Source organism: Capricornis sumatraensis, chromosome 7 (assembly GCF_032405125.1).
Source record: "Capricornis sumatraensis isolate serow.1 chromosome 7, serow.2, whole genome shotgun sequence".
Classification (NCBI taxonomy): domain Eukaryota; kingdom Metazoa; phylum Chordata; class Mammalia; order Artiodactyla; family Bovidae; genus Capricornis; species Capricornis sumatraensis.
In genome coordinates this window covers 7,983,034-7,998,360 of record NC_091075.1, presented here as the reverse complement: position 1 = coordinate 7,998,360, position 15,327 = coordinate 7,983,034, and positions in this window count along the sequence as shown.

Below are 15,327 nucleotides of genomic sequence, written 5' to 3'. Positions count from 1 at the left end.
GTACAATTTTCTTTTGCTTAGAAAATGGTAAACATGTCCATAGAGAAGGAAAGTTCTCCATAGGTTGTTTTTGTTTCCATTAACATTAGGCATTATTAATTGCTTTCTTTTTCAGTTGGCTGAATTAAAAGAAAAAAATAATTCATGATAATACAAAGGAATTTAATTGAAAAGCCTAGTGATGTTCTTACATAATAAAGAAGCAATTCAAAATATTAGTCTATACTTAGATATATTCCTAATGAAATTTTAAACATTATGAAGTTTGTTAACCTTCTCTCACCATACTGTAGCAGGATATTTAATTTGTTTTCAAGGTTTGTATTGATAACTCTTCATTCTAAAGAATGCCAAAGCATTAATGTTAGTAAGTTCTGAAGAACTAAAACTAGTCCCATGAGAAACATAGGCTTGTGTCATGGATAGTATATATTTTGTTCCAGAGTCATAATATTTCCCCAGAAAAAGACTAGCTACAATTGGAAGGTACTTTAAACTGTTGTCTTTGCATCATTTGTTCACTAATCTTATTGAATAGTTTAAATGAAAATTACATGTAGCTATTGCATGATTTGGAGAAGGAAATGGCAACCCACTCCAGTGTTCTTGCCTGGAGAATCCCAGGGATGGGGGAGCCTGGTGGGCTGCCGTCTATGGGGTTGCAGAGTCAGACACGACTGAAGCGACTTAGCAGCAGCAGCAGCATTGCATGATTATGCTGCTACTACAGTGAATTTCTATAGATTCAATTATAAAACAATCCAAAATAGTTTCATTTTCCTGTTGACCCTTTTCAGTAATATACTATCTATAAAATAAAGACAAACTTGTGCCTTGTATTTATGACCATACAAAGGTATTTTATCTTTGATTCTGAAAGATTTTGAGACATTGTCAAAATATTTATCTCCAAACTGCCTCATCATATGTCAAGCAACCGGTTAGATCATCCCAGATTTTATGGTGCATAGTTCAGATAGATTTCTTGTCAATCAACTGTTTCTTATTCTAAAGCCAGTAAGTCACTTTACGGTAGACTGAAATTAAATATTTGATCTTTGTGTAGTTGTTGTACAGTCACTAAGTCATGTCCAACTCTTTGCCACCCCCTGAACTGCAGCATACCAGGCTTCCCTGTCCTTCACTGTCTCCCAGAGTTTGCTCAAACTCATGTCCATTGAGTCAGTGATGCCATCCAACTATCTCATCCTCTGTTGCCCCCTTCTCCTGCCCTCAAGCTTTCCCAGAATGAGGATCTTTTCGAATGAGCTGGCTCTCTGCATCAGGTGGCCAAAGTACTGGAGATTCGGCTTCAGAATAAGTTATTCCAATAATACGCAGGGTTGATTTCCTTTAGAATTGACTGGTTTGATCTCCTTGCTGTCCAAGGGACTCTCAAGAGTCTTCTCCAACAGTTCAAAGCACAGTTCAAAAGCATCAGTTCTTCAATGTTCAGCCTTCTTTATGGTGCAAATTTCACATCCATACTTGACTACTGGAAAAAACAGCTTTGACTATACAGACCTTCGTTGGCAAAGTGATGTCTCTGCTTTTTAATACACTGTCTAGTTTTGTCATAGCATTTCTTCCAAGGAGCAAGTGTCTTTAAGTTTCATGGCTGCAGTAACCATCCACAGCGATTTTGGAGCCCAAGAAAATAAAGATTGTCACTATTTCCATTCCCCCCAACCATCTATTTGTCAAGGCTATGGTTTTTCCAGTGGTCATGTATGGATGTGAGAGTTGGACTGTTAAGAAGGCTGAGCGCCGAAGAATTGATGCTTTTGAACTGTGGTGTTGGAGAAGACTCTTGAGAGTCTCTTGGACTGCAAGGAGATCCAACCAGTCCATCCTAAAGGAGATCAGTCCTGGGTGTTCATTGAAAGGACTGATGTTGAAGCTGAAACTCCAATACTTTGGTCACCTGATGTGAAGAGCTAACTCATTTGAAAAGACCCTGGTGCTGGGAAAGATTGAGGGCAGGAGGAGAAGGGGATGACAGAGGATGAGATGTCTGGATAGCATCACCATCTCAATGGATATGGGTTTGGGTGGACTCTGGGAGTTGGTAATGGACAGGGAGGCCTGGCATGCTGTGGTTCATGGGGGTCGTAGAGAGTTGGACATGACTGAGTGACTGAACAGAACTGATTTGCCATGAAATGATGGGACCAGATACCAGATCTTAGTTTTTTTAATGCTAAGTTTTAAACCAGCTTTTTTTACTCTTCTCTTCTGCCCTGATCAAAAGTTCTTTAGTTTTTCCTCACTTTCTGCCATTAGAGTGGTATCATCTGCTAGTGATATCTAAAGCTGTTGATATTTCTCCTGGCAATATTGATTACATTTTGTGATTCATCCAGCCTGGCGTTTTGCATGATGTACTCTGCATATAAGTTAAATAAGCAGGTTGACAATATACAGCCTTGACATACTCCTTTTCCAATTTGGAACCAGTCCATTGTTCCATGTCTAGTTCTAATTGTTGCTTCTTAACCTGCATACAGGTTTCTCAGGAGACAGGTCAGGTGGTCTGGTATTCCCATCTCTTTTAAATTTTCTACAGTTCGTGGTGATCCACACAGTCAAAGGCTTTAGTGTAGTCAATGAAGCAGAAGTGGATGTTTTTCTGGAATTACCTTGCTTTTTCTATGATCCAAGGGACGTCAGCAATTTTATCTCTGTGTCCTCTGCCTTTTCTAAATCTGGCTTATACATCTGGAAGTTCTTAGTTCTCATACTGCTGGAGCCTAGCTTGAAGGATTTTGAGCATTACTTTGCTAGCAAGTGAAATGAGCACAATTGTATGCTAGTTGGAATATTCTTTGGCATTTCCTTTCTCTTGAATTGGAATGAAAACTGACATTTTCCAGTCCTGTGGCCACTGCTGAGTTTTCCAAATTTGCTGGCATATTGTGTGCAGCACTTTCACAGTATCATTTTTTAGGGTTTGAAATAGCTCTGTTGGAATTCCATCACCTCCACTAGCTTTGTTCATAGTAATGTTTCTTAAGGCCCACTTGTTTTCACACTTCAGAATGTCTGGATCTAGGTGAGTGACCACACCATCAGGATTATCTGTATCTTCTGTGTATTCTTGCATCTCTTATTAATCTGTTCTGCTTCTGTTAGGTCCTTGGCATTTCTGTCCATTATTTTGCCCATTTTTGCATGGAACATTCCCTTGGTATCTCCAGTTTTCTTGAAGTGATCTCTAGTCTTTCCCGTTCTATTGCTCTCCTCTGTTTCTTTGCACTGTTCACTTAAGAAGTCTTTCTTATCTCTCTTTGCTATTCTCTGGAGCTCTACATTCAGTTGGTACATTCTTTCTTTGCCTTTTGTTTATCTTCTTTCCACAGCTATTTGTAAAGTCTTCGCAGACAACCACTTTGAATTCTTGCATGTCTTTTTTTTTTTTAGATTATTTTGGTCACCTCCTCCTATACAGTGGTATGAACCTCTGTCCATAGTTCTTCACACAGTCTGTCTACCAGATCTAACCTCTTGAAACTATTTCTCACTTCCACTGAATAATCATAAGGGGTTTGATTTAGGTCATACCTGAATGGCCTATTGATTTTCCCTACTTTCTTCAATTTAAGTCTGAACTTTGCATAAAGAGTTCATGATCTGAGCCAGTCAGCTCCAAGTCTTTTTGCTGACTGTGTAGAGCTTCTCCACTTTCGGCTGCCAAGCATAAAATCAGTCTGATTTTCGTATTGACCATCTAGTGATGTTCACGTGTAGAGTCGTGTCTTGTCTTGTTGGAAGAGGGTGTTTCCTATAACCATTGTGTTTTCTTGACAAAACTTTGTCAGCCTTTGTCATGCTTCATTTTTCCCTCCACAGCCAAAGTTGCCTATTACGCCAGGTATCTCTCTTGTTAAAAAATATTTATTTATTTATTTAAATTGGAGGATTATTACCTTACAAAAAAACGTTGTGATGGTTTTTGCCATTTTTACTTCCTACTTTTGCATTCAAGTTCCCTATGATGAAAAGGACATCTGTTTTTGCATGTTAATTCTAAAACATCTTATGCAGTGTGAATTATAATTGTATGAATTTTTTGTAAAAGAACTCCTGGAACATTAAAAAAAAACAAGGGAAACATTATAAGAGTCATCATATCTTCACCTACTGCTTCTTTTTTTAAGAAAGTCTAAATACAAAATAAGTAAATACACACATACATGTACATGTGTACATGAATACACATGTATGCATATTATTATCTAGGCCTGAAGTCAGATTACCCCACTGCATAGTCCAAATGGAATATTAGATAGCTCATAAACTTGGCATCCTCAAACCAGTGAAACTCTACCATTGGACTCAGTGGTTCTTCATGTGTATCATATACTGTAAGGAAAAAAAGAACTGGACTTAATGAGTACATTACTGCTAAATGAACATTAGGCAAAGCATCAGTGGATAGATTATGAGCCTGGCCTTGTCTCTAGTCTTTCTGAACATCAGTTTCTTTCTCTATAAAGTGGTGATAATTGCTTGGCTTATTTTACTAAGTTAATAAAAGGGTAAAATGAGATGGTATAAGTGAGAGTGCTTTCTTATCTAGTCCACACTCCACATAACTGAGATATTATTTGGAGGAGTCAAGAGACGAAGTTATGTTTATGACAGCATTTTGGATAATGCTTAAATGAATGTTTGTGTATGTTAAAGATAATATGATTGGATATTGGAAAATGGTTTAGAAAGTTATTATAATGTGTTTGGTGAGAAACTACATCACACAATTCATACATCTTTTGAAATATTATTTTCCAAGTGACACATCCAAATAATTTTAAAAAGTCAAATAATTCAACAAGATGTATTTAAAACAGAGCTATTTCCTGTCCACTCTTTTTCAATCACTCAGTCATGTTCGACTCTTTGCAAGTCCATGGACTGCAGCACATCAGGCTTCCATGTTCTTCACCATCCTCCCAGAGCTTGCCCAAACTCATGTCCATTGAATCGGTGATGCCATCCAACCATCTCATCCTCTGTCTTCCCTTTCTCCTCCTGCCCTCAATCTTCTTTCCCAGCATCAGGGTCTTTTCTAATGAGTGGGCTCTTTACATCAGGTGGCCAAGGTTTTGGAGCTTCAGCTTCAGCATCAGTCTTTCCAGTGAATATTCAGGAATGATTTGCTTTAGGATGGGCTGGTTTGGTCTCCTTGCTGTCCAAGGGACTCTCAGTAGTCTTCTCGAACACCACAGTTCAAAAGCATCAGCTTTCTTTGTGCTCAGCTTTCTTTGTGGTCCAACTCTCACATCCATACATGATGTGAAAAACTGGGAAAAAAACATAGCTTTGACTATGTGGACCTTTGTTGGCAAAGTAGTGTCTCTGCTTTTTAATATGCTGTCTAACAAAGAGTCGGACATGACTGAACTACTGAACTGAACTAAACTGAACTGAAGATGGTTCTTGCCTGGAAAATCCCATGGACGGAGGAGCCTGGTAGGCTGCAGTCCATGGGGTCGCTAAGAGTCAGACACGACTGAGCGACTTCCCTTTCACTTTTCACTTTCATGCATTGGAGAAGGAAATGGCAACCCACTCCAGTGTTCTTGCCTGGAGAATCCCAGGGACGGGGGAGCCTGGTGGGCTGTCATCTATGGGGTCACACAGTCAGACACGACTGAAGCGACTTAGCAGCAGCAGCAGCAGGTTTGTCATAGCTTTTCTTCCAAGGAGCAGGAATCTTTAATTTTATGGCTGCAGTCACCATCTGCAGTAACTAAGTGTCCATTCTGCACTTAAATAAACAGGATGCTTACCTAGTCCTTAACATTAGCCATTTTCAACTCTTAGATACTTAGCTGATTACTTGTTTGGTATTTAACTCTGTCTTTCTAGATAACATGTCATACTGTTTCTTGATATTTCATATTGACTTTCTATGTTGGAAGATAAGACTTTGGTTTTCTTTCACACCTTTCACCTATATACTTACACATATACGTGTAGACTCATATGCCTACACACGCTTAGGCACACCTATCTTTAACACGCCTACTGACTAGTTTACACACACAGTCTCCTCTCACACATCAACCTAATATAGTTTCAACATGAATTTTGATTGAATAAATAGTTTTTATGTTATTATGAAGCTGTAATATTGTTCTCTACTGATGCTTACATTATGTTTTTGCACAAAGGTTTTACTTTCCCTGATGTTAATAGTAGTCATCATGACTCAGTTGTGTCTGATTCTTTGGACCCCATAGACTGGAGCCCTGGAAACTTTTAGAATGCTCTTTTTAAGTATTGTATCATTTCAAACTGATGGGCTTTGCTATGATCTTTTCCCAGTGTTTTTTTTTTTTTTCCCGAACCTTTTGTGGCCCCTTTAAAACTGGAAACATATATTGTTTGCTTTCTTAATTTTTTTCTTAAGAATTTCCTCTGCACTTTTTTTATTCTCTCTTTGAGAAAGTCTTATCACTCATAAATTTAGTTTAAGATATTTTGTCTAAGTTTCTTAGCTTCTCACTCAGTCTCTCAGTTTAAGAAGATTTATGATTAACTGTGTCTTCTAACCTTAGTATCTCCTTTATAGTATTCAGGAACTGTTATTTGTTCTGTCCATTTTAATAATATCTGTTGTGTGTGTGTGTGTGTGTGTGTGTGTGTACACACACATATATTAAGTCATTCAAACAATATTTTTAAGCACCTAAGGGCTAAGCACTATTTTAGGTACTGGGAAAATAGCAGAGACCAAAGCAAATAAATAATTCCGAGTTCCTGGAATTCACATTCCAGAAGGGGAGATAGCCAATCAGTGAGGTAAATACTAAAACATATAATATGTTAGGTAATAGTAAGTTCTTACAAGGAAAACAAGCTAGGGAGGGGAACATGAACTTGTGGGGAAGGGGAATTGACATTGGCGATAGGGTGGCTATCTATCTATCTATCTAGGGAAGACCCTATAGACAAGGTGCTGAAGAAAGTGGGATAAGAAGTCATTTGAATATTTGTTGAATATTTTAGATCCCATGGGAGATGAATATTTGTTATGTTCAAGTAAAGGCAAGAAGCTTGAGCATAGGGGATAGGTGAGGGGAAGGTTGGAAGCAGCTAAGATCTGAGAGAGGTAGGCAGACAGAATACTCTTGTAGGCCTGGAGGAATTTTGGATTTCATTCCACATATAAGAAGTCATTTGTGTAGTTTGAACAAGGGATTGGCATGATTTAATTTGTTTTTAAGGAATCTTTCTTATAGTTATGTAGAAAGTATCTTACTGAAAATAGATAATAATAGTGGTTGACAATTGTGTATTTCTTATTGCTTGCCACACAGTTCAAATTGCTTTACATACATTATGTTGTTAAGTCCCAACAACAATCCCATGAGTTAGATACTATTATCTTCCTAGTTTTACTAGTAGGAAAACAGAGGAACACAGTCATTAAGTAATTTGCCCAAGGCATATAACAGGTAACTAGCTCATCCAGGATATAAGTCCTTCCAATAAAGTTTCAGAGTCTGAGCTTTAGCCTGAAACTCTGTTATAGGGGTGACAGAATGTACTCAGGGCTATTAGTTTGCAGTAGTCCATATAAGTGGGGTTGGTAATTCAGACAAGTGTTGTAATGGTAGAGTTGTTAAGAAATTGCTGAATGTAGAAATCTTTTGAAGGTAGAGCTGTCAGTATTTGCTGACAGATTCATGGAAAAGAAGGATGTGAGGTCAAGAAGGACTGGAATATTTTAACTATAACAGTTAAATGAGGTTGCATTCACTGAGGTAGTGAGCATTGCAAGGTTAAGTTTGGGGGGAATAAATTGAGATTTCAATTTGAATGTTTTGCATTTTAGATGTCTACTAAGCAGTCCAGTGAAAATATCACAGAAGAATAGGATGTTGTTGAATTCTGGAATTTATGATAAAATAGGTTAGGAACAAGATACCGATTTTTAGAAATATAAACATATATTTGGTATATAAAGCCACTGAGGTGAATAAATTCAGGTAGGACATGTAGAGATAGAGAAGAAATTTGACTACTGAACCCTGTATTATTGGAACATATAAAAATTGGGATATTCAGAAAATGAAGTCAGTAAGAGAACCAGCAGTCAAATTATGAGAACACAGAGACTCAGAAGGAAGGATCGATCAACAGATAAAAATGCTTCTGAGGGACTGCAAGAGATAAGGACTGAGAAGTTCTTATTGGATTTGCAAATGTAGAGTTCATGAGTCTCACTTGACAAGAGCATTTTTAGTAGAGGGTTAGAATAGGTTGAAAGATAGTAGGAGGACAATGTTGGGTAAAACCGAGTGCAGGTGACTCTTATGAGAGTTTTGCACTAAAGAAGAGAAAGACACTGGAGGAGGATGCTAAGTCAAGGGAGGTTGTTGTTGGGAATGGTCCGGTAAGTGAATGGCATTGCCGATGTAAATGAGTGGTACAGTAACTGCAAAAGCAAAGACCATGAGTAGGAAAGAGGGTATGGTGTCCAGTGCACAATGGAAGAATTGACCTGAAGAACAGAGATTATTTGTGCGTTATAATCACATTTACGAGTGGGAGATTATGGATGCTCTCTTTTATTTGTACCTGCTGCTGCTGCTGCTGCTGCTGCTAAGTCGCTTCAGTCATGTCCGACTCTGTGTGACCCCATATACGGGGACCCACTGTCTCTGGGATTCTCCAGGCAAGAACACTGGAGTGGGTTGTCATAGTCACTAAAACAGAAATGCAAGGTGATCTGCTGAAAGTGATGATCAGAAAGGGCATTTGCCTGTTTGAGGGGAGAAGGGAATGGGTAAACTAATTCCAGAGAGTGGGAGGAAGAATAGGACAATTAAAAGTGGTCGGGCTCTAGGGCTACAATGAGATTTGTGGTCATGATAAAGAGATAAACTATCAAGATTGTGTATTTTTCTGCAGCCATATCCATCTCTTTTAGTGTAGACAGTGAAAAGATTGAATGTTGATTCAACCAGCTGAGTTTGTAAGAGGTTGAAGAGAAAGGCAAGAAAGGTGGGGAGTTAACATAATAAGGGGTGAGGAATTTATGTAAGGAAAATTTAAGAAAGCTGAGGACAGGAAGGGGAATATGACAGTGAAAAGTCATAGTTTAATCCACCAAGGGATCTAAAAATAGTTAAAAACAGTTTATAAGAGTCTGTGGTGAAAAAGGAAGAGATGATGGCCTTGGAATAATCATGTATTAATATTCAAGTCATAGATGTGAGTGACATATCTGAATGAACATTAAACTGACTGTGTATTCCCACTGCTTTTAGATTTGTGCTGAGTCTGGACAGGGCAAATGACTGTTTATGCAAAAAAGGATATGATTTTGTTAAGAAACAATTTATCAGAAAGAGGATGACTACATATCATTATATATTTATAGTAATGGACAGTGTCTGCCATAATAGCCATCTGGAATTTTAGTAAAATATATTTCAAATAATTGTTAAGATACAACTTTTCAAAAACTAGTTATTCCTACTAGAATTTGGTTAATTTGATATACTTGAATTGTCACATCTGTATTTATCAAGCTATCTTCTAGCTACTTCAGTCACTCAGTCAGTCAGTTCAGTCGCTCAGTCGTGTCCGACTCTTTGCGACCCCATGAATCGCAGCACTCCAGGCCTCCCTGTCTATCACCATCTCCCAGAGTTCACTCAGACTCACGTCCATCGAGTCCATGATGCCATCCAGCCATCTCATCCTTGGTCGTCCCCTTCTCCTCCTGCCCCCAATCCCTCCCAGCATCAGAGTCTTTTCCAATGAGTCAACTCTTCGCATGAGGTGGCCAAAGTACTGGAGTTTCAGCTTTAGCATCATTCCTTCCAAAGAAATCCCAGGATTGATCTCCTTCAGAATGGACTGTTTGGATCTCCTTGCAGTCCAAGGGACTCTCAAGAGTCTTCTCCAACACCACAGTTCAAAAGCATCAGTTCTTCGGCGCTGAGCCTTCTTCACAGTCCAACTCTCACATCCATACATGACCACAGGAAAAACCATAGCCTTGACTAGACGGACCTTAGTCGGCAAAGTAATGTCTCTGCTTTTGAATATACTATCTAGGTTGGTCATAACTTTCCTTCCAAGGAGTAAGCATCTTTTAATTTCATGGCTGCACTCACCATCTGCAGTGATTTTGGAGCCAAAAAAGTAAAGTCTGACACTGTTTCCACTGTTTCCCCATCTATTTCCCATGAAGTGATGGGACCAGATGCCATAATTTTCATTTTCTGAATGTTGAGCTTTAAGCCAACTTTTTCACTCTCCTCTTTGACTTTCATCAAGAGGCTTTTTAGCTCCTCTTCACTTTCTGCCATAAGGGTGGTGTCATCTGTATATCTGGGGTGATTGATATTTCTCCCAGCAATCTTGTTTCCAGCTTGTGTTTCTTCCAACCCAACGTTTCTCATGATGTACTCTGCATAGAAGTTAAATAAGCAGGGTGAGAATATACAGCCTTGACGTACTCCTTTTCCTATTTGGAACCAGTCTGTTGTTCCATGTCCAGTTCTAACTGTTGCTTCCTGACCTGCATACAGATTTCTCAAGAGGCAGGTTAGGTGGTCTGGTAGTCCCATCTTTCTCAGAATTTTCCACAGTTTATTGTGATCCACACAGTCAAAGGCTTTGGCATAGTCAATAAAGCAGCAATAGATGTTTTTCTGGAACTCTCTTGCTTTTTCCATGATCCAGCGGATGTTGTCTAGCTACTTACGTATCCTCAATCCACTATTGTCACTGAATTCAAAGACTCTCCTAGAAGTCGATATCTCAGTATCCACATTACCAGAGATTTCCATGGCCACTGAAATTAGCTATATGGTCTTCGCTAGTGAAGTTTACAGTCTCTAGAATAAATCTTTTTAAATCTTAAATCTAAATATGTCATCTCCCCAACTTAAAGTTTTCCAGTGGACTTCAATTATACTTGAAATAAAATCTAATGACTTTTGCATATTTATAAAATCTCTGTAATCTAGATCTGACCTCTCAGATCCTATTTCCTTGATATCTGATTTTCCTTCCACATGTAAGCTTGTTGTTCCTGAGAGACTTACTTCTGCCATTTCAACCAAGCTCATTTTTAACCTGGGGGCTTTACAATATCTGTAATCTTAGTTTACGATGCTCTTCCTAAGACTTCTTGTGGTGAGCAGCTTATAACATGATTCCCTAAAATCCCTATCTCCAATATCTATATCCTGTGTCATCCTCTCCCCTTGTGCATACACTGAACCTTCAGACTCACTTTTAGTGAATAGAATGTGGGAACATTAATGAGAAGTCACTTTTGAGAGTAGAATTTAGATAGTGGCCTCTCTTTGGGCTCTCTGTACTTTTCATTCATGCCCTCTAATCCCTTGTTCTAAGGAAAACCAGCTATTACGTTGTGAGGAGCCCACTTGGCAAGGAACTGATATCTCCAAACAATGCATGAAGACTGAAGGCTTGCCAACAGCCTGTGAGGGGACCTGAAGGTAGATCCCCTGCAGCTGAGCCTGAGGTGACTGCAGCCCACGCTGGCTCCTTGATTGCATCCTTAGCAGAAGCCCCAAGTCAGTGGACCCAGTAGAGCCACACCTCAGTTCCTTACCCACACAAGTTGTGAGATAATAAATATCCATTGTTTTAAGTCACAGAGTCTTAAGGTAATTTCTTATGTGCCCATAGACAACTAATATTTTTGTTCTTTTCACTTGGGCCTCAGATCTAGTATCTGTTCCTCTAAGATGGGAGAAATGGACTTTTTCTGTAAAGATCCAGATAGTAATTTTTAGCCTTTGTAATCATATGGTCTTTGTCACAGATACCAAAATCTGTCATTAGAGCAGGAAATTAGCCAAAGACAATGTGTAAATGAATGACTGTGGCTGTTGTTCCAAGCAAATTCTCTTTACAGAATCAGATGGCAGGCCATGGTTTGCCCACTCCCACTTTAAGAGACCATTCCATCCCTTCATCTATATCATTTCTCCCACACTAAAGTCACTATCATTTTAATTTATTTTTAAAATTATCCTTCTCATTAGAATGGAAGCTGCCTCTGTGCTCAATGGCCCACAACAGTGACCTGCATTGCTTGCTTTCTTGTTTAGCTGCTCAGTCCTGTCTGACTCTGTGACCCTTTGGACACTAACTATCCTGTCATGTTCCTCTGTCCATGGGATTTTCTAGGCAAGAACACTGGAGCGGGTTGCTATTCGTCCTCCAGGGGATCTTCCCAACCCAGGGATAGATCTAACCCATGTCTCCTGTGTCTCCAGAATTGCAGGCAGATTCTTTATCTTCTGAACCATCTGGGAAGCCCATGCTAAGCTATAAATATTGAATGGGGCCAAAGGTTGGTTTAGTGAAGTTGAGGTGGACTTTTCAAATGATGACATATCCAGGAACCATGTCATCAATTAAAGATATACAGAAAAGAGAAGACTAAGGTACACCATGATACAATCAAATATGTAATGTTTGTCCCATCCTATTAAAAAGGGTATTGTTTGATCTGTTTGTTCAAAGGGTAGAACTATAAAAAATCAACAACCTTCTAAAACAACCTCTGTATAAAACTTTCCCCAACCCTTCCCCCAACCCCCGAAAATATTTTCCATTTTTCCTCATTTTTTTGCTATTTTTCTGCTTGGTACATACAAGGCAAATAGCTATTTTTTTTTCTTTTTTGTAAAAATTATTATTTTATAATGGAGTATAGTTGATTAACAAAATGTTGTGTTAAATTCAGGTGTACAGCAAAGTGATTCAGTTATACATACACATCTATCTATTGTTTTTCATAGTCTTCTTTCTCACCTAGGTTGTTACAGAGTATTGATATGAGTTCCCTGTGCTATACAGCAGATCCTTGTTTGACTAACTATTTTAAATATAACAGTGTGTACGTGTCAATCCTTGGTTTGCAATCTATTCCTTCTCCTACCATCCCCCCTTGGTTACCATGTTTATTCTCTGTTTATTTCTGTTTTGTAAATAAGCTCATTTGATTTTGCATGGAAGTGATATCATATGATATTTGTCTTTCTTTGTCTGACTTACTTAGTCTGATAATCCCCAGGTCCATCCACATTGCTGCAAATGGCATTATTTCATTCTTTTTTAATGGCTGAATAATTATTCCACTGTATATATGTATGACATCTTCTTTCTCTATTACTATTTGATGGACATTTAGGTTGCTTTCATGTCCTGGCTATTGTGAATACTGTTGCAGTGAACATTGGGGTGCATATATCCTTTCAAACCATATTTTTCTCTGGATATATGTCCAGGAATGTGATTGCTGAATCATATGATAGTCCTATTTTTAATTTATAAGTAACCTCCAATACTGGTCTCCATAGTGGCTATACCAGTTTACATTCCCACCAACAGTGTAGGAATATTCCCTTTTCTCTACACCTTCTCTAGCATTTATTGTTTGTAGATTTTTTGATAATGGCCATTTGACTGGTGTGAGGTAATATCTCCTTGTAGTTTTGATTTACATTTCTCTAATATTCAGTGTTGAGCATTTTTTCATGTGCCTTTTGGCCATCTGTGTCTTTAGAGAAATTTCTATGTAGGTTTTTTGCCTATTTTTTTGGTTTGGGTTGTTGGTTTTTTAAATATTGAGTCTTCATGAGCTGTTACAAATTTTGGAGATTAATCTCTTATTGGTCTCATTGTTTGCAAATGTTTTCTCCCATCCTGAGCACTGTGTTTTCATTTTGTTTATAGTTTGCTTTGCTGTGCAAAAGTTTTTGAGTTTAATTAGGTCCCATTCGTTTATTTTTGGTCTTATTTCCTTTACTCTGGGAGATGGATTGAAATATATTGCTGTGATTTATGTAAGAGAGTGTTCTCCTATGTTTTCCTCCAAGAATTAAGCAGTATCTGTTCTTATAATTAGGTCCTTAATCCCTTTTGAGTTTATTTTGTATATGATGTTAAGGAATGTTCTAATTTCATTCTTTTACCTGTAGCTGTCCAGTTTTCCCAGCACCCTTTGTTGAAGAGACTGCCTTTTCTCCATTGTGTAGACTTTTCTCTTTTGACATGGATTAATTTATCATAGGTGCATGGGTTTATTTATGGGTTTTCTGTCCTGTCCCATTGATCTATATTTCTGCTTTTGTGCCAGTACCATGCTGCTTTGATGATTGTAGCTTTGTAGTGTCATTGATAGTCAGGGAGCCTGATTCCTTCAGCTCTGTTTTTCTTTCTCAAGATTGTTTAGGCTATTTGGGGTCTTTTGTGTCTCCACACAGATTTTAAGATTTCTTTATTCTATTTCTGTGAGAAATGCCATTGGTAATTTGGAAACAAATTCAAAACACTTAACAAAGTAGCAGCAAGAACATATATATCAATAATTACTTTAACCATAAATGGATTAAATTTTCCAACCAAAAGACATAGAATGACTGACTGGATATAAAAACAAGACCCATATGTATATACACACTCTCTGCAAAGGACCCACTTCAGATCTAGGGATACATACATACTGAAAATAAGGGAATAGAAAAAGATATTCCATGCAAATGGAAATAGAAAGAAAGTTAGAGTAACAATGCTCATACCAGACAAAATATACTAATGAGGATATCATTACAAAAGACAAAGAAAGATACTACATAATGATTAAGGGATCAATCCAAGAAGAAGATATAACAACTGTAAATATATATATGCACCTAACGTAGGAGCACAATACATCAGGCAAATCATAACAGTCATAAGGGGAGAAATCAACAGTAACCCAATAACAATGGGGGGATTTAACACCACGCTTTCATCAATAGACAGATCATCCAGACAGAAAGTCAATAGGGAAACACAGGACTTAAATGATACTTTAGATCAGCTGGATTTAATATTTATACAGCATTCCATCCCCAAACAGCAGAGTACATATTCTTGTCAAGTGCACATGGAATATTCTCCAGGATTGACCACATGCTGGGCCACAAAGTGAACCTTGGTTAATGTAAGAAAATTGAAATCATACCAGCATTTTTTCTGACCATAACACTATGGGATTATCAATAGATATTAAGTACAAGAAACCAGCTAGGAATATGTAATTATTGAATTTTTTTTTTACAATTCTAGTTCCCCAGCTAAAATGTGACTTCTTTGACAGCAAAGATCCTATCTTTTGATCTTTGTATGCCAGAACCTGTCTACCATTGTCAAAGCTCTATAAAATGGTTGTTTTTCATAGTAAATGCACAATAAATCAACCCTGGAGAGAGGGAAATGTCAGGAGTTGGGTGAGAAAAAGTCAATTTAGAGGAGTAGTTTATGTTCACCCCTAGG